The sequence below is a fragment of the Lepisosteus platostomus genome, chromosome 15 (genome assembly GCF_059453375.1).
Source record: "Lepisosteus platostomus isolate fLepPlt1 chromosome 15, fLepPlt1.hap1, whole genome shotgun sequence".
Taxonomy (NCBI): Eukaryota; Metazoa; Chordata; class Actinopteri; order Semionotiformes; family Lepisosteidae; genus Lepisosteus; species Lepisosteus platostomus.
This window is the reverse complement of record NC_142625.1, coordinates 1,655,969-1,677,071: the sequence shown is the minus strand read 5'-3', so window position 1 is coordinate 1,677,071 and position 21,103 is coordinate 1,655,969. Positions and strand designations below refer to the sequence as shown.

Genomic DNA, 21,103 nt, shown 5'->3' with positions numbered 1-21,103 from the left:
CCTCCCGCGATGTTCCTGGCTGTTCGTCCTCCTCCTGCCGCTCTTCTTCCACCGTCTTCTGTTGTCCGCCCTTCCCTTCTCTCCTCCACCGGGAGCACTGCCGCTCGCCAACTGCTCCTCACCCTCTCCGTCTTCTCCTGCCAGCCTTTCACCCTCATACTCCGCCCTGATGAAATCGGCGCTCCTTTTGACACACTGCCGGAACAAGTGCCCTGTGTTGCCGCACAGGGAGCACTCTTTGACCTTGCAGTTCCGTGTCGTGTGGTCCCGGGACCGGCACTCCGTTTCCTGGCACGTCCCCTCTCGGTGTCCAAACCCGCGACACTTCCTGCAGAACTCCGGCTGGTTATAATACAGGTACCCCCTACCTGAGCCGATGGCGAAGGTGCCTGGTGGGTGGGAGAAACCGTCTTCCGTTCGTGGATCTTGGCGTACCTCGTATCTTCTCTTACCGGTCCAGACCTTCCTGGTGTCCTGAATAACAGTAGGCCCATTCCGCACATCGACATACTGGCGCAGAAATGTTGTAATGTCGGCATCGGTAAGAAAAGGCTCAAACGTGCACCACCACCCACCGTTTGTTATCACCCTTCAAGCCGCCGCACTCGTACTCACGCATCTTCCCTTCCTTTATGGCCTGCTGACATTTCCGAACCGCCTCCCTGTAGATAGTCGCACTCACAAAGGTGGCATCCAGGAACTTCTGTGCCCGATTCCCTTGCACGCACTTCAGCTCTGCAACGCTGATCCCCAACAGGTCAAACAAGATCTTATCCTCAAACTCTTCTCTCCCAGGCATCTCCGTTTCCAACCTCCAGTTGAACCGGATGGTCCATTTTACGCTCGGCTCCTTCCCGGCCCTCCTCGGTTCCCTGGGATCAGCAGCCATAGTGGGGACGCAGCCTGTGGCTGCAGAGCAGCCCACTCACCCTTCTGTGCAAACGAGTCCAAAGTCCGTGATCCAAGGCAAATCCAAAAAACAATCCGGGTTCCGTCCACTTGTAGTCCAAAGGGGTTGTCCTCTCTGTAGGAGTCCTCTGCTCTCTCTCCCTCGACCTCTGACCTTAGCCAAAAGGCCGAGAAGCGATGCCCACAAAGGCGCGGACTGACGCGCGGGCGTTCCGCTGGCGCACAGTGGCGCAGGCCGACTCCTCTGGAGCCCGGGACCCGCGCAGCTGCCGGCCTCCCTGCAGGCAGAGGCCCGCCGCCGGACTCCGCTCCCCCTTTCTCTTGCCTGCCTGCCTGCCTTCCTGCCAGTCCCGGGCGGGGGCCCTACTCTTTGATCTTCTGTCAACGGCCCGACAACGACCGCAGCCGCAGGGGGCGCCAGCCGCCCGGCCTCCTTAGCTTAGGCCCCTCCCACCGGCAGCAGCTGTGCCCAACCAGCTGCAAGCGAAAGCCGAGCGCCAGCACCTGCGGGCAGAGGCAAGGGGCAGCTCTCTCTCGGGAGGGAGGGACGGGGACGCGCACGCGCACACACGCCTGCCTGCCTGCCAAAAAAAGAAAGAAAGGTGGATATACTAAGTTTTTTGGAGGGAAAACGCCCAGCTGTCGAAAGGGGCCCGCCTGCAGGGACGGGGACGGACACACGCACGCACGCACGCATGCAAGCAAGCAAGCCACGCCTGCCTCCCTGGGAAAAGGCTGAAAAACCTAAGTTTTTTGGAGGGAAAACGCACGGGAGCCGAAAAGGGGGCCGGCCTGCTTGCCGAGAGAGTCGAGGCACGAGAAAGCGCACAGAGGGAGCACGGGAACAGAGAGGGCGAGAGAGAGACGGACACAGAGACACACAGATGGACGAGAGACGAGACCCGAGAAGAAGGAGCTCCAGTCCACTTCGCTTGCTTGCTCGCTAGCTAGCTACGTCTGTCTTTTCACCGCTGAGAGAAGGTGGTGCACCGCTCCCGGAGGCGCTGCAATACCGGGCCGATGCGTGGAGAGGACGGAGCAAGCTCCTGATCCAGCTCCCTGTTCCAAAAATCCGTTTAATATGTGGTCCCCCAATGGGGGACGTATCAGATATTAAACTGATAAGAACAGATTTTTTTTATTTTTTATAAAACTAATCAATCAGAACTCACTCACACCTCACTCTCGCAGCCCTACACCTAACTCAGTTCCCTAACACAAACAGTTCTTTCCATCGCTCTTTCGCCGCCGCAAATCCCCACTTTCGCACATCCCACTTCACTCTATTCCCTATATCATTCCTCACCCTCCACACCACAGCACCCACTGATCCATGCACACCATGCTTCACCAATTCATTCCTATCTTGCCACACATACGCTTTCACTAAACTAATCAGCAGCCACACCAGAAACCTTTCATTCTGTTTCCTAATACCCGTCACCCCTCTTAGCACCATTGAATAATTTAACCTTTCTGTCATGAAAAATGAAGACACCCAACGTGCACACTCCCCCCACACCTGCTGCACAAATTCACACTCCCAAAATGCATGCCTCACTGCTGCCGAGGACAATTCTTCTGTTTTGTTAAGCCGTGTCTGTATAACTTTTCTCTCATGGCCAATCTGTCCCACACGCACAACCAGTTTAAATCACGCAGTCTGTTGTCCAGAGGCTTTGCCTGTGTTCGTATCCAGACTTCTCGGGGCACCCCCAGTACCGCAAGGCCTGCAATCCTGTCTCAGCATCCGGTACATCAATCTATGATCCAGTGTGGTAAGATCTTTCTTCACCGTCGGTTGCACTTTAAGCCAGTGCACTGCATGCCTGTAGTGCAGAGGCAACTTCTCGTCCTTGGGCGTCAGGTTCGTCCATCTCACCAGATGTTTCATTGCGTGGGAGAACCACAACCTAACGAAGAAAAAACAAAAGTGCACCGGATCTCCACGCAGCATCACACAGAGGCTGGCGACAAAAATGCAGTCCAGCTTCAGGGGAATATCCGGGACTCCTCTTCCCCCATCTTCCACCGCCCTGTACATGTCCGATCGTCTTATGTATTCGTACTTACCGCCCCACACAAAGGTGAACACGGCACAAACCAGCTCTTTACGCATTCTGGCCGGCAGGGGATAAACTACCGCCAGATGGATCAGCAAAGGCATGACCTCCGCCTTTAACACCACCACCTTTCCGAAAAAGGACAGGGATCTGTTTTGCCATAGCCCCAACTTTTGTGTCACCTTTCTCATCTTGGCTACCCAATTAAGGGGAGCAGCTTCTTCGGGGTGAAACAGCACTCCCAGGATCTTAATGGGTTCCTGCACCACCATCAGACCCCCAAACGTGTCGCTCCTGCTTCTCCAAGTGCCGCAGTACTTGATAGAGCTCTTTTTCCTGTTCAGTGTACCTCCCAGACCGTCTTCGAATTCTTGTGCTATACTGAGCACCCTGGCCAGACTGTTGTCTGAGCTTAAAAACAGGGTGATATCGTCGGCATAGGCAATCACCTTAACCTGCCTCCCATTACTTCCTGGAACTATCACTCCTTCTACCTGTTGGTCCAACCGTATACGCTCCAGGAACGGCTCTATGTAAAGGACGTAGAGCAAAGGAGACAGAGGGCACCCCTGCCGTACCCCACACGTAACCGGAATTCCACCTCCTACCCACCCGTTGATACTGACACATGTCTCCACTGTCCTGTACAGGGTACGGATCCACTCAATGAACCTCACACTCACCCCCATTCTCACCAGGATCTCCCACAGAGCCCCGTGGTGGACCCTATCAAAGGCCTTGTTTTGATCCAGATTCACGAGCATTAAGGGCAGTCTTCGGTCACTCACCCATTCGGTGACGTCTCTTACCAGCTGCAGATTCCAGTCCATCCGCCTTCCAGCCACTGCACACGTTTGGTCTTCCCGCACCAGGTACGCCATGATGTTCCTTAGTCTCCTGCTTAAAACTCTAGCCAGAATCTTATAATCCGTGCACAATAGCTGTAGGGGTCTCCAATTATCAAGATTGGTCTTATCACCCTTCTTTTTATAAATTAGGGTCAATATGCCCGTCTTCATTGAGGGGCTCAGCTCACCCAGTTCTAAAATCTCCTTAAAAACCATCAACAAAGCAGGCTCTAACTGCTCCCAAAAAGCAATGTAAAACTCGACGGGCAGACCATCGATACCTGGAACGGTGCCCTTCCGCAGACCCAACATGGCCGCCTTTATTTCTTCAGATGTTAAAGGTTGGTCCAGATCTTTCTCCTCCCAATTCCTGATACGCACCTCTGCCATCAATCTTCTACGCACCTGCTCGTCCACTTTCTTCTCAGAAAAAAGAGCCTTGTAGTAGTCTGAGGCGCACTCTATCAGGCCGGTAATGTCTTCAGTCACCACCCCATCCCTCCTCACCAGTTTCTCTATATAGATCTTTTCCTGTTGTTCCTTTACGCGACCGAAAAACTGGGCAGAGCACTGCTCGTCATTCTCTAACTGGGTGCCCCTCAGACGAAACAAATAATCTTTGGCCCGCCTCAACCATTTTTCCCTCAGCAGTGTACGTACTCTGATAGAGCCCCTCAGATCGAACTCCCCGCTCCGGTTAGCCTCCATATACATCCGATTCAGCTCCTGCTGCAGCCTGGTCAGTTCTTCCCGCTCTGCTCGCCGTCAGGGCCGCACAGAAATCAATGGTGACTTTGGCTATGACCCTCTTACAGCTCTCCCACCACCCAACTGCGGTCTTAAACTTTCTCCGCCTTCCTACAAGATGACCTAATAGGCGTACAATCTTGACCTGGTATTCTCTGTCATCTAGAACCGTTTTATTGAGTTTCCAGAACACAGCTTTAAAGCCATTTTTTTTTACTTTAAAGGTCAGCACCAACAACACATGGTCCGAAAACCATGTAGGCGTTATAGATCTATTCTGGATCTCCAACCTCAGGCCATGAAAAATATAATCCAGACGCCTCTGCATACCTCGTTGATTACTCCATGTATAGTGTTTAAGCCCCTGAAAACCATCTTTTAATTTAAACCCCCTGGTGATTTGTAAAAGTGAGCTGACCCCACCACCCTGTGCATCCATCAAATCTATATTAAAATCCCCTCCCACTATCAAACCCCTATTCGTGTAGAGACAAGGCTCTAGATCTTTCAGGAACTCGCTCTGCAGCCTTCTGTCTGCGGGCACATACACGCTCACCAACCTCAACGCCATGTCTCTCCACCTACCATCCACCACCAAAAGTCTGCCAGGGACAATTGTACTGGTGTCACTCGCAATAAATTCGGGGGAGCCACAAAGGACACCTATCCCTGACGAGTGGACCCCTCCTACACTCCACCATGATTTTCCTTTTTTCCATTCTTTCTGGAATTGGTCCACATCCTTATTCCCCGCCAAGTGCACCTCTTGGAGAAAACAAATGTCTATCCTTCTTTCAGCTATCTCCGAAAAGACAGCCAACCTCTTTTCTCTGTTTTTCAACCCACGCACGTTAATAGTAGCGATGGTAAACGTCATGATGGACCGACAAAGCTCTCACCGTCCATTCCATCCGACTCCGACGACGAGCTGATGGACCCAAAGCCATAGCCAGGACTGTCAGACGTCCCCGACCCATGGTAGGCTGCCCCCGCCCCATCCTCCTGCTCCATCTCTTCTTCCGTTCTTCCTGGCGTGTCTGGTAGACACGAGGCCATAGGGCTCCCGTCCTCCCCAGGCCTGTTTAACACAGAAATCATGCCATACGACTGCGATGGCCTCACCTGCTGTCCTGGTGGCAGGGAACCTTCCGTCCCCTCAAGGCCAGCTTGATCTTCCGGTTCTGGCCTTGGACTTTCCGAAGGGGGGGTCCCGTCAGGGTCACTGCCTCCGCTCCCCTCTCCTGCTGGTGCCCCTTCTTTTATTTTTGGCTTCTTACCTTCAGCGCTGGCAAGTTCCTCACCTTCCACCCGCTGTCTTTTGGGGTGAGCTTTCTCCCTATTCATATCCCCCTCCTCTCCATCCACACGCACCTCGATTGCCTCCGCCTCCTCCATTCTGCCAGATTCTTCCTCTATTCCCTCCGCTTGCCCCTCTACCTGCACCTCCACGTGCTCTTCCAGTGACTCCTCCACCACTCCTGCTGAAGGTGCACCCTGAGGTGCCTCTTTCTCCTGCACCTCTGTATTCCTGGTCTGTACTTCACCTCCTCTTACATCCTGAGTCACCATACCCTGTCTGCGGTTCTTCCTTCTTTGCTTCCGCGCCTCCCTGCGCCCCAGCTCCCATCCAGAACCTGTTTCCTCTTCCTCCTCTGACTCCCCGTCCACTACTATCCCCGAGGCCGGGCCCTTCTTCGCAGCCACATATGCAAGGTCCCTATTCCGGCAAACCTTATAGAGATGGTCGTCCTCCCCACACAGTGAACATACCTTTTTTCTGCAAAACCTCTTCGTATGCCCGTCCTCACCACATCTCGTGCACCGAGTTGTTCTGCAATCCGTTTCTAGATGGCCTACCTCGTGGCATCTCCTGCAGAAAGGAGGCTGATTCCGATAGAACATGTAGCCCCGGGTTCCCCCTAGTGCAAACAACGCCGGGGGATGTGAATAGCCCCCTTCATGATCCCTGTTGGCTTTCAGGGTCACCTGGTACTGCCTCCTCCCTGTCCAGTAACCGTTTTTATCGTTAATCCTCTTAAGACCATCAACCGACTCGGTGTGCATTTCAAGAAAGGCTGTGACATCATCTGAAAGGTACGGGTCATACATATGCAGAATTATCCAACACGTATTATCTGAGGCCAGTCCTTTGCACTCAAAAGCCTGCATCCATCTCCCGTCCTGTTTTTCAACACAATCTGCCGATACTTTCTTGTAAGTCTTCTCGTCCACAAACGAAACATTGAAGTACTTTTCAATCCAATTCCCCTGAACACATTGAACTTCGTAGTTTCCTACCTTCAAAGTGTCCATCAGAATCCGCTCCACAAACATATCCCTCCCGGTCATGTCGCAGCTCGCCTTCCAACAAAAGCGTATTGTCCACTTCAGGCTTGGCTCTTTTCTATGCCTCCCGGAGGAGGCCGGCGCCTCGGCCATCCCGAAGGTGGCCCGGCCCGGGGCCCACCGCCGCTCGCTGCTCCTTCCGCTCCCTCCGCTCCAGCCACAGAAACCCGCTCCGCCACCAACTCCGCTCCAAATCCTCTCCTGGCCGACTCCAATCCACGAAAAAAGGTATCCGCTCTCTTCTCCGCTCTCCAGCCGCTCCTCCACCGCCCATCTCGTCCTCTGACAAAAGTCTTGCAGCTGCGGTCAAGCCACACACTACAAGATCTTAGGCCAAAAGGCCGAGAAGCGATGCCTGACGCCGGCCTTGGGCGGGCGCGCGGGCGTCCGGCTGTCGCGCAGCGGCGCAGGCCGACGCCTCGGGAGCCCGGTCCGCACGCGGCTGCTGGCCGCCCGGACTCCGCTCTCCCCCTCTCTTGCCTGCCTGCTTGCTCGCCTGCCTGCCCGCCAGTCCCGGGCGGGGGCCCTGCTCTTGGATCTCCTGTCAACGGCCCGACAACGACCGCAGCTGCAGGGGGGCGCCAGCCGGCCGGCCTCCTTAGCTTAGGCCCCTCCCACCAGCAGCAGCTGTGCCGAGCGAGCTGCAAGCGAAAGCGGACCGTCGGCACCTGTGGGCAGAGGCAAGGGGCAGCGCTCTCTCGGGAGGGACGGGGACACACACACACACACACAGACAGACGAGCGCGCCTGCCTGCCTGCCGGAAAAAAAGGAAGAAAAGGTGTATATACTAAGTTTTTTGGAGGGAAACCGCCCCGGCTGTCGAAAGGGGCCCGCCTGCGAGGACGGGGACACACACACACACACACACACACACACACACACACACACACACACACACACACACACACACACACACACACACACACACACACACACACACACAAAAGCCACGCCTGCCTCCCTGGGAAAAGGCTGAAAAAACTAAGTTTTTTGGAGGGAAAACGCACGGGAGCCGAAAAGGGGGCCGGCCTGCTTGCCCAGAGAGTCGAGACGCGGGAAAGTGCACAGAGGGAGCACGGGAACGGAGACGGGGAGGGGGGGGGGGAGAGAGAGACACACAGATGGACGAGAGACGAGACCCGAGAAGAAGGAGCTCCAGTCCACCTCGCTTGCTTGCTCGCTCGCTTGCTTGCTTGCTACGTCTGTCTTTTCACCGCTGAGAGAAGGTGGTGCACCGCTCCCGGAGGCGCTGCAATACCGGGCCGATGCGTGGAGAGGACGGAGCAAGCTCCTGATCCAGCTCCCTGTTCCAAAAATCCGTTTAATATGTGGTCCCCCGATGGGGGACGTATCAGATATTAAACTGATAAGAACAGATTTTTTTTTTATGTTTTATTATAAAACAGTACAAAAGGAAACACAGTTTAAAGAATTATCCTACCCTCCACCATTAGCACCACGTGAGCAAGTCCTTCCATCTCTCTTTTGCGGCCGCAAAACCCCAGCGTTTAATGTCCCATCGTATCCTGCGGAGGACATCCGCCTTCACCTTCTTTAAAATGGCAGCAGCCGTCCCTTCCACTCCATGCCTAATAAGTTCAGTTCGGGCCTCCCACACATAGTTTTGTGAGGCTGATCAGGAACAAGAAGGCAGTCGTCCGTCTTCGGGAACCGGGCACTCCTCTCATCACCACGTTCAGTGACAAAGGTAGATCCAGACCTGCTTGTGCGAAGAGGTGTCGGCCGGAGCTCCATACCCTCTGCACAAACCCGCACTCCCAAAAAACATGGCTTACCGTTTCAGTCCCTGTGCAGCCTTGCCTCGGACACTGGCTCTTTTTTGATAGTCCATGAGCATGCATAACTGCCCTAACCGCCATTCGACCCCATATACAGAGCCAGTTCAGATCCTTCATCCGATTATCCAGGCCCTTTGGTTGGGCCTGCTGCCAGGTCTCACTGGACACACCCAGGATTGCCGGCTTCTCCGATGTCATAACTGTCTTGTATAACAGGCGATGGTTCAACGTAGTAGTGCCGTCCCGTACCTCTGGGTGTGTCCGCAGCCACTGCACTGCATGGCGGTAGTGCGGCGGGAGTCGCTCTGCCTTCGGGGTCGTGTTCGTCCAGGCGGCTAGGTGTCGCATGCTCGCTGCAAACCAGAGGCTTACAAACCGGCTGCACAGGTGGGGCGGGTTATCGTGCAGAGTAACGCACAAGCTGGCGATGTAGACACAATCCAGCTTCGCTGGGAGATCCGGAATCCCTCTGCCACCGTCCGTGATGGGCCTGTACATGTCCTGTCGGCGAATGCGCTCGTATGAGTGCCCCCAGATGAAGGAAAATACGGCTCTTACTAGGTCTTTCCTCTTCCTCGCAGGTAGGGGGTACACTACCGCCAGGTGGAGCAGCAGGGGCAGGATCTCCACTTTCAGCACTAGCGCCTTCCCAGTCCAAGTCAATGACCTCTTCTGCCAAAGGCCTAGCTTCTGATGGATCTTCCGGAACCTGGCCTCCCAGTTCAGGCTTGAGGGGTCCTCATTGTGAAAAAGGACCCCCAGGATCTTCACCGGCCCCGTCGTCGTTGTTAGCCCACCGACAACCTCTGGTTCGTATGACCAGGTTCCAAACATCCTCACTAGGCTTTTGGCACGATTCAGCTGGGCGCCAGTGCCTCTGGAGAATTCGTCCACTATGGCCAACGCTCTCCCCAAGCTTCTGTCTGAGCCCAGGAAGAGCGTGATGTCATCAGCATAGGCGGCGATCTTCGCTTCCTGCCCCCCACCACCTGGCACTCTGATGCCTTCTACACCGGAGTCTCTCCTCAGCTGGTCCAGTAGGAGCTCTAAATAGACCACGTACAGCAGGGGTGAAAGAGGACAGCCCTGTCGCACACCACACTTTACCGGTATACTCCTCCCTACTGCTCCGTTGATGCATACCCGGGATTCTGCACCGCTATACAAAGTCTTGATCCACCCGACGAACCTGTCGGGTAGGCCCTTCCTCTGCAGGAGTGCCCACAGGGTCTCGTGATGGACCCGGTCGAATGCCTTTGCTTGATCCAGGCTTACCAGCATGAGCGGCAGGCCTCTGTCCTCCACCCAGGAGATGACATCCCTGGTCAACTGTAGATTCCAGCTCATCTTCCGGCCTGCCACGCCACATGTCTGGTCCGCCTTGACCAGCTCAGACATTACCGTCCTCAGACGGCCGCCCAGCACCCTGGCCAAGATCTTATAATCAGTGCACAGGAGCTGGATCGGCCTCCAATTGCCCAGGTCCGCTTTGTCTCCCCCCTTGAAGATCAAGGAGACAACTCCGGTTTCATCGTCGGGCCCAGTCCATCTCTGTCCAGGGCCTCATTGAAGACTTGCACCAGGAATGGCTCCAATTGGTCCCAAAAGGTGCGGAAAAACTCTATTGGTAACCCGTCAATGCCAGGGACAGTGCCCTTCTTCAGGCCAAGCATTGCATTCTTGAGTTCTGCCCCTGACACTGGTCCGGTCAGAGCGGCAGGTTCCTCCACCGCTTTCTCCACACGCTCCAGGAGCCTATCCCTGATGCTGGAGTCAATCTCCTTTTCTCGAAACAAAGCTTCATAAAACCCTGTGGCGCACCTCAGCATCCCGGGTATGCCTGTAGCTGCAGTCCTGTCCTCGCGCCGGATACTCTCAAAGCGACTTCGTTCTTGCTGTCTCCGTACGGCGCCGAAGAACTGGGGCGAGCAACGTTCTTCCCCTTCCCTCCAGACTCCCCGCAACCTGAAGAGGAAGCCTTTTGCTCGCTGCAGCCACACGTCCCTAAGCAGGCTCCTGATGTAAGTGACTCGTTCGCCATTGAAGGCGCCCCCCTGGTTCAGACGACCGTACAGGTCGTCGAGTTCTTCCTGTAATTTGGTGCACTGGCGTTCCTCCAAGCTGCGTCGGATCCTACAGTACTTCCTGGTGATCGCCGCGATGGTTTGCTTGCAGTACTCCCACCAGTGCACCGCGGAGCTGAAAGACTCCCTCCTCTTCGCAAAGTCTCTCAGCGCCGCCTCCATTCTCCTTCGGTATCTCGCCTCTAATAGTACTTGTTTATTTAGTTTCCAGTAGCTAGCCTGGAAACCGGGGTCCTTAACACCGAAAGAGATTGTCAACAGTTGGTGGTCCGAGAACCAGGTGGGGTTTACCTGCCTGCTTAGGGTCTTCCACTTTGCAGTAGAGAAGATGTAATCCAGTCGTCGGAAGATCCCTCTTCCATTGTCCCACGTGTGGTGTGCAACGTCGACAAACTCGTCCCGCAGGTTAAAATCCGCCATCAAGGACCTCAGTAGGCGAACTCCTTCACCGTGCGTGTCCCCCAGGTCAATGTTGAAGTCACCCCCGACAATCAGTTCCCTGTTCGTATACAGCAGGGCTTCTAACTCCTTCAGAAAGGGGCCCTGCTGGCGTCGGTCTGCTGGGGCGTACACATTGATGATTCTCAAACGTATTCCCTTCCAGGTTCCATCCACCACCAGCAGACGTCCAGGGATCACCGAACTGACCGTCTGAGCGTCGAGACCTGACGAACCGCACAATATGCCTACCCCAGAGGAGTTCACCCCTCCGACGCTCCACCACGAAGGACCCTTCCTCCACGCCTTCTGCAGGGTCCTCGCGTCGTCGAGGTCCTTGAGATGAACTTCCTGAAGGAAACACAAATCCAAGTTCTTCTGCGCTAGGTATGAAAATACTGCCGTCCTCTTGTCCGTCTTCCCCAACCCCCTCACATTGGCTGTCGCCACCACGAGGGTCATGGTGGGTCCAAGAGGGGTCTGTCACTCTCCATTGCCTCTCCCTGGCTGAGCTCAGGTGAGCTCGCTGCCCCTGCTGAACTTACCGAGGTTTCGCTGTCCGAGGTATCCATGAAGGGAATTGGCCCCAGGGGGCTGTATGGGTACGCTTGTTCGGGGGTAAGCATGCCGGGCTGGCAGTCAACTATCGGGCTGCCTTCGTCCGTCATGTCCTGCGCCACCGAGTAGTTGTGGCAGGGTGCTGGTCCGGACCCCTGCCCAGGAGGCAGAGAGCCCTCGGTGTCTTCGAGCTCAGAATCGCTCGAAGTTGACTGAGGCATTTCTTCCTCCATCTTCCCCGAACCTGCCATCTCCTCTTGGTTCTCTCCTTCTTCTCCTCCTTCGTCCGTCTTCTTCTTCTTTTCCTTGATCTCCTTCTTCCTTCTCCCAGCCCATAAGCGCTTTTGCTTATTCGGCGTTAGGGGGGTGAGAGTTGTTGCCCCCACCTCCTCTCCCATCAGTCCCGACGCTGCAGGTGTTTCCTCCACCACTGGGATTCGTGTCCCCTTCACCACATCTGCCCAGGTGTTCCTCGCCTCCCGTGAAGTCCCCGGTTGTGCCTCTTCTTCTCCCGCTTGCCCTCCTTGTCCTTCTTCCTGCCTCCCTTCCTCCGCCTGCCTCTTCTCCCGCTGCTTCCCCCCTTTCTTGTCGACCTTGCTGCCTTCCGGTTGCTCTTCCTCCTCCTCGGCCTCCTCTGGCCGTTGTACCCATTCATGGATTTCCCTCTCCAGATCCCTGCCCCTCTGAGTACACTGCTGGAACAAGTGTCCCGTGTTCCCACACAGGGAACACTCCTTTACCGGGCATTCCCGTGTGGAGTGGCCCGTACCACGACACTTCCCGCACTCTCCGGCAGTGCACGTCCCCTCACGGTGTCCAAAACCTCGGCATTTCCTACAAAACTCCGGTTGGTCCCAATAGTAAAGGTACCCCCTACCTGATCCAATGGCAAAAGTGCCCGGGGGGTGGATGAAGCCGTCCACTGTCCTATCATCCCTCCGAAGTTTGACCTGATATTTCCTCTTCCCAGTCCAAACCGTGCGGGTATCGCTGACGGCACCCGGGAGGGTCCGCACTTCCACATACCGACGTAGGAAGGTCGTCACATCCTGATCCGTCACAAAGGGGTCAAACATGTGGAGAACCACCCACCTTTTGCCATCGCCGAGCAGGCCCCCGCACTCATACTCACGCATTTTCCCTTCCGCCTTCGCCTGTGCATATCTCTCCGCTGCCCTCTTGTGGAGTGCGGCGGTCCTGAAGGTAACATCCATAAACTTCTGCGCCCGGTTCCCTTGTAGACATAAGATTTCACTTGCCTTAAAACCCAGGATCCCGAACAGTACCTCGTCTTCAAAAGGCTCTCTCCCCTGAGGCTCCGTCTCCGCCCTCCAGTGAAAGCGGATGGTCCACTTGATGCTGGGGTTCATCCCGGCCTTCCTCGCCTCCCCGGGATCCGCAGCCATGACGAAAAGGCAGCCTTTCGGCTGCCAAGCAGCCCACGCACCAAAAAACCCAAGTGAAAAAAACAAGTCCAAAAGTCCAAAATCCAAAACGCAATCCAAAAGCCAGTCCGGGGTCCAAAACGATGCAATCCAAAAGCGTGTCCTCGTGGAAAATGTCTTCTCAATCCCTTCTCTCCCTCGACCTCTGACCTTAGTCAAAAGGCCGAGAAGCGATGCCCACAAAGGCGCGGACCGACGCGCGGGCGTTCCGCTGGCGCACAGTGGCGCAGGCCGACTCCGCTGGAGCCCGGGACAAGCGCAGCTACCGGCCTCCCTGCAGCCAGAGGCCTGCCGCGGGACTCTGCTCCCCCTCTCTCTTGCCTGCCTGCCTGCCTGCCTTCCTGCCAGTCCCGGGCGGGGGCCCTGCTCTTTGATCTTCTGTCAACGGCCCGACAACGACCGTAGCCGCAGGGGGCGCCAGCCGCCCGGCCTCCTTAGCTTAGGCCCCTCCCACCGGCAGCTGCTGTGCCCAACCGGCTGCAAGCGAAAGCCGAGCGCCAGCACCTGCGGGCAGAGGCAAGGGGCAGCTCTCGTTCGGGAGGGAGGGACGGGGACGCGCGCGCGCACGCACGCACACACGCCTGCCTGCCTGCCGAAAAAAAAGAAAGAAAAGGGGGATATACTAAGTTTTTTGGAGGGAAAACGCCCAGCTGTCGAAAGGGGCCCGCCTGCAGGGACGGGGACGGACACACACAAGCAAGCAAGCAAGCAAGCCACGCCTGCCTCCCTGGGAAAAGGCTGAAAGTTTTTTGGAGGGAAAACGCACGGGAGCCGAAAAGGGGGCCGGCCTGCTTGCCCAGAGAGTCGAGACGCGGGAAAGCGCACAGAGGGAGCACGGGAACGGAGAGGGCGAGAGAGAGACAGACACAGAGACACACAGATGGACGAGGGACGAGAGACGAGACCCGAGAAGAAGGAGCTCCAGTCCACTTCGCTTGCTTGCTCGCTCGCTAGCTAGCTACCTACGTCTGTCTTTTCACCGCTGAGAGAAGGTGGTGCACCGCTCCCGGAGGCGCTGCAATACCGGGCCGATGCGTGGAGAGGACGGAGCAAGCTCCTGATCCAGCTCCCTGTTCCAAAAATCCGTTTAATATGTGGTCCCCCGATGGGGGACGTATCAGATATTAAACTGATAAGAACAGATTTTTTTTTATTAGAAACATAAAAAACATCAACAGCAAAAATTACCCATCACACAACACACAAAACCATCCCACATATATTACTCAACAAAAACCAGAAACGACATTCAAAAACCAACCCAAAACAATTTCCCTAAACCCACCTCAAATGTAAATCCAAAGCCCGCCCCTACCTCCGAAAACACCCAAACAATTACCCAAACAAAAAATACCAACTTTTACTTATACAAACTCTAACACCCTGATAATATCACACCAATGAAAATAACCCCTTCCACCTCTCTTTGGCCGCAGCGAAACCCCACCTCAAAATGTCCCATTTTACCCGACATGCTATATCATATTTCACTTTATGAACAACCGCTGCTGGTGCTCCGCTGACCCCGCGCTCAGTGAGGTCTTTGCGAGAAGTCCAAAGATGGAATTTTACAAAACTAATTACAAACCATAACAAAAAATTGCACCCCCATCTGCGTGTCTTTGGGATTCCCCGCAATATAACTTGTCTGGACACCACAAAATCCGATTTCACCTGCGTTAGGAAACCCCCACACTGGTCCCATACCCTCCGTGCAAACCTGCAATCCCATAAGACATGTGTGATTGACTCTGTTTCTTGACAGTCAGTGCGTGGGCACTTGTCCTGTCTGGAGAGACCGTGTCTGTATAAAGTCTCTCTAACTGGGAGTCTGTCCCATACCACCAACCAATTGAGGTCCTTTAACTTATTCTCCAACCCCACCGATTGCGTTTGCCTCCATACATCCTCTGAAACTCCCACGATCGCCGACTCCTCTTTTGCTGTAACCAGATGGTATAGTACCTTATGGTTCAACAATACTGTACCTTCCTTGACACCAGGGTGCTTTTTTAACCATTGTACAGCGTGCTTGTAATGCCATGGTAATTTTTCGGCTTTGGGCGTTGTTTGTCCAAACCACTAGATGCTTCACTGCAGAGGCAAACCACAAGTGTGCAAAAGGGACACACAGGTGGTCCGGACTCTCATGCAGAAGTCTGCACAGCCCTGAGATGAAGAGTGAGTCCAGTTTCACCGGCAGATCCGGCACTGCCCTACCTCCTTCCTCCACTGGCCTGTGCATATCCGCCCTCCTGATGTACTCGTATCCTCCACCCCAAATGAAGCGGAAGATGGCCCTCACCAGGTCTCTACGAAACCTGGGAGGCAGCGGAAAAACACAAGCCAGATGGATGAGCAACGGCAATATATCCACCTTCACTACTAGAACTTTCCCTATGAGTGTCAAATGTCTACTCTGCCACAAACCTAACTTCTGATTAACCTTTGCGATCTTACTCTTCCAGTTAATTGTGGCAGAGTCACCGGCCTGAAAACAGACCCCCAAGATCTTAACGGGCCCTGTTTCTAATTTGAGGCCTCCCACCACATCCTGCCTGTTTTTCCATCTGCCAAAATATTTAACGGTGCACTTGCTACGATTTAGCAGAGCACCCGTTCCTGCCGCCATGATGTCCGCTATCTGCAAAACCCGACAGAGAGCCCTGTCAGTGGTAAGGAACAAAGTTACGTCGTCCGCGTAAGCCATCAACTTTGCCTGTGCTCCTCCGCTACCCGAGACTAGTACACCCTCTACCCAGGGGTCGCTCCGTATTTGTTGTAAAAAGGGCTCCAGGTAAAGAACGTAGAGTAAAGGGGACAAGGGACACCCCTGCCTCACTCCACGACTCACCGCAAAACCCATCCCCAACCTTCCATTCACACAAACCCTGGAGATGACCCCGTTGTATAAAATCCTAATCCAGCGGATAAAATTCCCACCAATCCCCAATCTCTTTAACACCTCCCAGAGGATGGGATGACATACTCTGTCAAAGGCTTTACTTTGATCCAGATTTACCAGTATTAGCTCCAGGCCCCTTTCCTCTACCCATTCTATAATGTCTCTTGCTAGCTGGAGATTCCAGACTAGTTTCCTGCCTTCTACGCTGCACGTCTGGTCCTTACACACTATGCCCAGCATCACCTTCCTCAGCCGTCTGCTCAACACCCTGGCCAAGATCTTATAGTCTGTGCAGAGTAGTTGAATAGGCCTCCAGTTTTCCAGGTCCTCTTTATTTCCTTTCTTATAGATCAATGACAGAACTCCAGTTTTCATAGTTCCCGGTAATTCCCCAGACTCTAAAATCTCGTTCAAGACTTCTAGCAGCATAGGCTGCAGTTTATCCCAAAACACCACATAAAAATCAATGGGCAAACCATCAATTCCTGGCGCCGTACCCCTCCGCATCCCCGCCATCGCTTCCTTTAGTTCCTCACCTGATAACTCTCCCTCCAGCTCAGGCATGCCGTCCGTTTCCTTTGCTATTCCCACTACCCACTCTTCCCACAAGGCAGTGTCCACTGGATTCCCCGTGAACAGTTTCCTATAAAATTCCGAAGCACGCCTTACCATACCTGCTGTGTCAGAGGTGACAGAACCGTCTTTCTGTTTTAGCCCTTCCACCAAGGTTCTGGCTTGTCTGTTACGCACCGAGCTAAAAAACAAGGCAGAGCATTTTTCGTCCTTCTCTCTCCAATTTCCTTTTACTCTGAATAGGAAATCATTGGCTCGCGCCAACCACCACTCTTTCATCTGGCGCCTGATCTCCGCTGCCCTCAGTGCATCAAAGGAGCCTCCCTGATTAAAATCCTCATAGAGGGTCTGTAAATCCTGTTGGAGCTGATCTACTTCCTCCCTCTCTTTCCTTCTCCTGTCGCGGCAATATTTAATTGATTCCTTACACATTCCTCTTTTACACGCCTCCCACCAATTCACCGCGGACAGATATTTCCATCTCAGCCTACAAAAGTTCTCAACTAGGCCAATTATCCTACTTCTATACTCAACCTCGGACAACACCTTTACATTAAGCCTCCAGTAACCTGATCTGGGGCCAGGGTCATCCGAGGTCCAGCAGGCAGACAGCAACATGTGGTCGGAGAACCATACCGGCGCGACTTGTCCTACCGTAGGTACTCCCTTCATGGTAGTGAAGATGTAATCCAGTCGCCTGAAAATATCCTTGCCGTTACTCCACGTAAACTGTTTGGAGGCTGGGCCTGAGTTGTTTAAGCAGTCCTGCAATTTGAAACGACTCACCAACTCTCTCAGGGCTCGTGCCCCTGCCCTATTTGTGTCACCAATATCCACATTGAAATCTCCTCCTAACACCACCGCTCTGTTAGTAAATAAGAGAGGCTCAATCTTCTTTATGAAATCCACCTGAAGGCGCCTTTCTGCCGGTCCATATACCGCAATCAGGCGCACTTTCAGGCTGTCCCACACCCCATCCACCACTAATAGGCGCCCCGGAAGCACCACACAAACCTCTCCTCCCACAAAACTTGTCACCCCACATAAAATCCCAATTCCTGACGAATGTACTCCCCCTATACTCCACCAAGACTCCCCTTTTTTCCATTCTTTCTTAAATTCAAACACATCTTTCTGGGACCCTAGATGTACCTCCTGAACAAAACAAAAGCCAAACTGGTGACTAGCTAAGTCTTTGAAGACGCCAGCCCGCTTTACTGGGTTTCTCAAACCCCTCACATTTATTGTGCAAATCTTACGACTCATGGCGGGTCGTTAAGAGTCTGTACCCTCGTCCCATCTTCCTGGCTAGTATCTGAATTGTCTGATTCTGCTGTTACCGAATCACTCTCCTCCTCACCGGAGTGCTGCAGGCTCCCCTCCCCCGAGGAAGATAGATCACTCTCGGGATCCTTGGAGACTTGCGGGTGAGCAGGCTGTTCTATCTCTTTTAGACCCCCTGGCTCAATCTCACTCCCCTCACTAGCCACTACCGGCTCACCTTGTCCTGGAGGAATAGGTTCCTCGCTCACCTCCACCTCCTCCGGTTCCTCGGGGGTGACTGAAATAGCAGAAATATTACTGCCCTCTACCTCCAAATCCCTCCCCCGACCTTCTCCCTCTTGCTTTCGCCTTCCCAGCCACTTCTTTACCTTTCTTTCCCGTCGTTCCCCCAGCACTCTCCTTTCCTTCGAGAGCAGCCTCGACCGATTTTCCGGATGCTACCACTTCCCTGCCACTCTCTTCCTCCACTCCATCCGAATCGCTGCCTAACATCTCGATAGGCAGTCCCTGGAAACGATTTTGCACACTCAATCTGGCGTGGCGCAAATCAGGACCCTTCGACCCTCTCCCTCCCTTTCTCTTTGTAGACCTACTTAACACCGGGGACCAGCTCGGGGACTCTGGTCGTCCCTCTGGGACCATATCGGCCCAGGACCTGGATTTTGGGTGTCCGTCACCTGTTCCGCCCGCCCCCTCTGCTACTTGCCCTGGACCACCCTTGTCTCCCTCCTTAGATTTCCCCACTGTCCCGTAAAAAATCACCGGACCGCCAGAGGGTCCCGGTAAGTCCTGTTTCGGATCCTTAGTAGGAGCCTTCACAATCTCCGCAAAGCTCTTCTGCCTTCGGGGACACGAGCGATATACATGATCCATTGACCCACACAGGTCGCATGTCAGTACCTGTCCGCAGTCTTTCGCCTCGTGTCCCTCTGCGCCGCACCTCCTACAGAAGCCTCCCGGGCAGTTCGCTGCGATGTGTCCCTGTTGTAAACACTTTTTACAAGTCAGGGGTTGCCCTGGGTAGAAAAGGTAACCCCTGTTTGGCCCGATATTAAAATAGGCGGGGGGATGCAAAACCCCCTCTTCTCCAGACGGTTTAGGTCGTAGCCTGACCAGATACCTCCTTCTCCCAGTCCAGACACCCGCCTCATCCACCACCTTGCTCCCAGCCCCTTGTATATCCACGAATCTGGCTAAGAACATCAACACATCTCGCTCCAGTAGGAGCGTATTAAATACATGGACAGTAAGTGTCCGCAATTCCCTCGCAAAAAGCGGCTCCATCAGAAACACGTTCATCGGAAAAAAGTTTTTCCCAAATTGGGCCTTCTGCCAAACAGTCTCAGATAATTTGAGACTCCATAGTTAGGTCAAAAATACCTTTAATCGGGAAATCCTGCAAACTAGTAATGTCCTTTACCTTGATTCCAAGTGCTTGAAACAAAATGTCCCTTTCGAATTTGTCCCTCTTCATCCAGATGCCCTTATCCTCCGCCTTCTTGACCACAAAGCGCACTGTGCGCCGCATCTGTCCCTCACGGGACAGAGGGTGCCCAGCCGCCCAGTTGCGGGTCCACTCACCCGCCGCCGCCGTCGCTGCCGCCGCCATCCGGAAGCCCCACTTCGCCCCCTGGGCTCAACCCAGGGCGACTACCCGTGGTGGCTTAGGATCCTCGGCCTCCTTCCTCCTCGGGTGGGTTGCTCCTCCTTCCACTGGTTGGTTCCCGATCTCCCTCCTCGCCGTCGTCGCTGCCGCCGCCGTCTTCTCCGTCATCGTCTTCACGCCCCCCAGCCAAGTCATCAAGCCGCGGGCACGCCACGTACTTTCCGATCTTGGCCAAAAGGCCGAGAAGCGATGCCCACAAAGGCGCGGACCGACGCGCGGGCGTTCCGCTGGCGCACAGTGGCGCAGGCCGACTCCTCTGGAGCCCGGGACCCGGGCAGCTGCCGGCCTCCCTGCAGCCAGAGGCCTGCCGCGGGACTCTGCTCCCCCTCTCTCTTACCTGCCTGCCTGCCTTCCTGCCAGTCCCGGGCGGGGGCCCTGCTCTTTGATCTTCTGTCAACGGCCCGACAACGACCGCAGCCGCAGGGGGTGCCAGCCGCCCGGCCTCCTTAGCTTAGGCCCCTCCCACCGGCAGCTGCTGTGCCCAACCGGCTGCAAGCGAAAGCCGAGCGCCAGCACCTGCGGGCAGAGGCAAGGGGCAGCTCTCTCTCGGGAGGGAGGGACGGGGACGCGCGCGCGCACACGCACACACGCCTGCCTGCCTGCCTGCCTGCCTGCCGAAAAAAAGAAAGAAAAGGTGGATATACTAAGTTTTTTGGAGGGAAAACGCCCAGCTGTCGAAAGGGGCCCGCCTGCAGGGACGGGGACGGACACACACGCAAGCAAGCAAGCAAGCCACGCCTGCCTCCCTGGGAAAAGGCTGAAAAACCTAAGTTTTTTGGAGGGAAAACGCACGGGAGCCGAAAAGGGGGCCGGCCTGCTTGCCCAGAGAGTCGAGACGCGGGAAAGCGCACAGAGGGAGCACGGGAACAGAGAGGGCGAGAGAGAGACAGACACAGAGACACACAGATGGACGAGGGACGAGACCCGAGAAGAAGGAGCTCCAGTCCACTTCGCTTGCTTGCTCGCTAGCTAGCTACGTCTGTCTTTTCACCGCTGAGAGAAGGTGGTGCACCGCTCCCGGAGGCGCTGCAATACCGGGCCGATGCGTGGAGAGGACGGAGCAAGCTCCTGATCCAGCTCCCTGTTCCAAAAATCCGTTTAATATGTGGTCCCCCGATGGGGGGCGTATCAGATATTAAACTGATAAGAACAGATTTTTTTTTATTATAAATTTACAAAACCACAAACGGCAAACAGCGACAACAGCAATACCAAATCATACCAGTGAAAATAACCCCTTCCACCTCTCCTTCGCCGCAGCGAATCCCCACCTCAAAATGTCCCATTTCACTCGACAGATTATCTCATGCTTTACTTTGTACACCACAGCAGATGGCACTCCACTCACTCCATGCTCCGTAAGATCCTTTCGTGAAGCCCAAAGATGGTATTTAACCAAGCTGATTAAAAGACATAACAAAAAACCTTGACCCCATC

At 54.6% G+C, this 21,103-nt stretch overlaps 3 non-coding genes and 1 pseudogene across 3 annotated transcripts; all 4 read right to left on the bottom strand.

Moving 5' to 3' along the window:
- Window positions 1–1,888: 1,888 nt before the first annotated feature.
- On the bottom strand, window positions 1,889–2,067 carry LOC148647613 (U2 spliceosomal RNA; annotated as a pseudogene).
- A 6,071-nt stretch (window positions 2,068–8,138) lies between these two features.
- On the bottom strand, window positions 8,139–8,331 carry LOC148647612 (U2 spliceosomal RNA). The gene has a single exon (XR_015926890.1). It is a non-coding gene; the product is annotated as a U2 spliceosomal RNA (small nuclear RNA).
- A 5,897-nt stretch (window positions 8,332–14,228) lies between these two features.
- On the bottom strand, window positions 14,229–14,410 carry LOC148647611 (U2 spliceosomal RNA). The gene has a single exon (XR_015926861.1). It is a non-coding gene; the product is annotated as a U2 spliceosomal RNA (small nuclear RNA).
- A 6,257-nt stretch (window positions 14,411–20,667) lies between these two features.
- On the bottom strand, window positions 20,668–20,850 carry LOC148647610 (U2 spliceosomal RNA). The gene has a single exon (XR_015927126.1). It is a non-coding gene; the product is annotated as a U2 spliceosomal RNA (small nuclear RNA).
- Window positions 20,851–21,103: the final 253 nt, after the last annotated feature.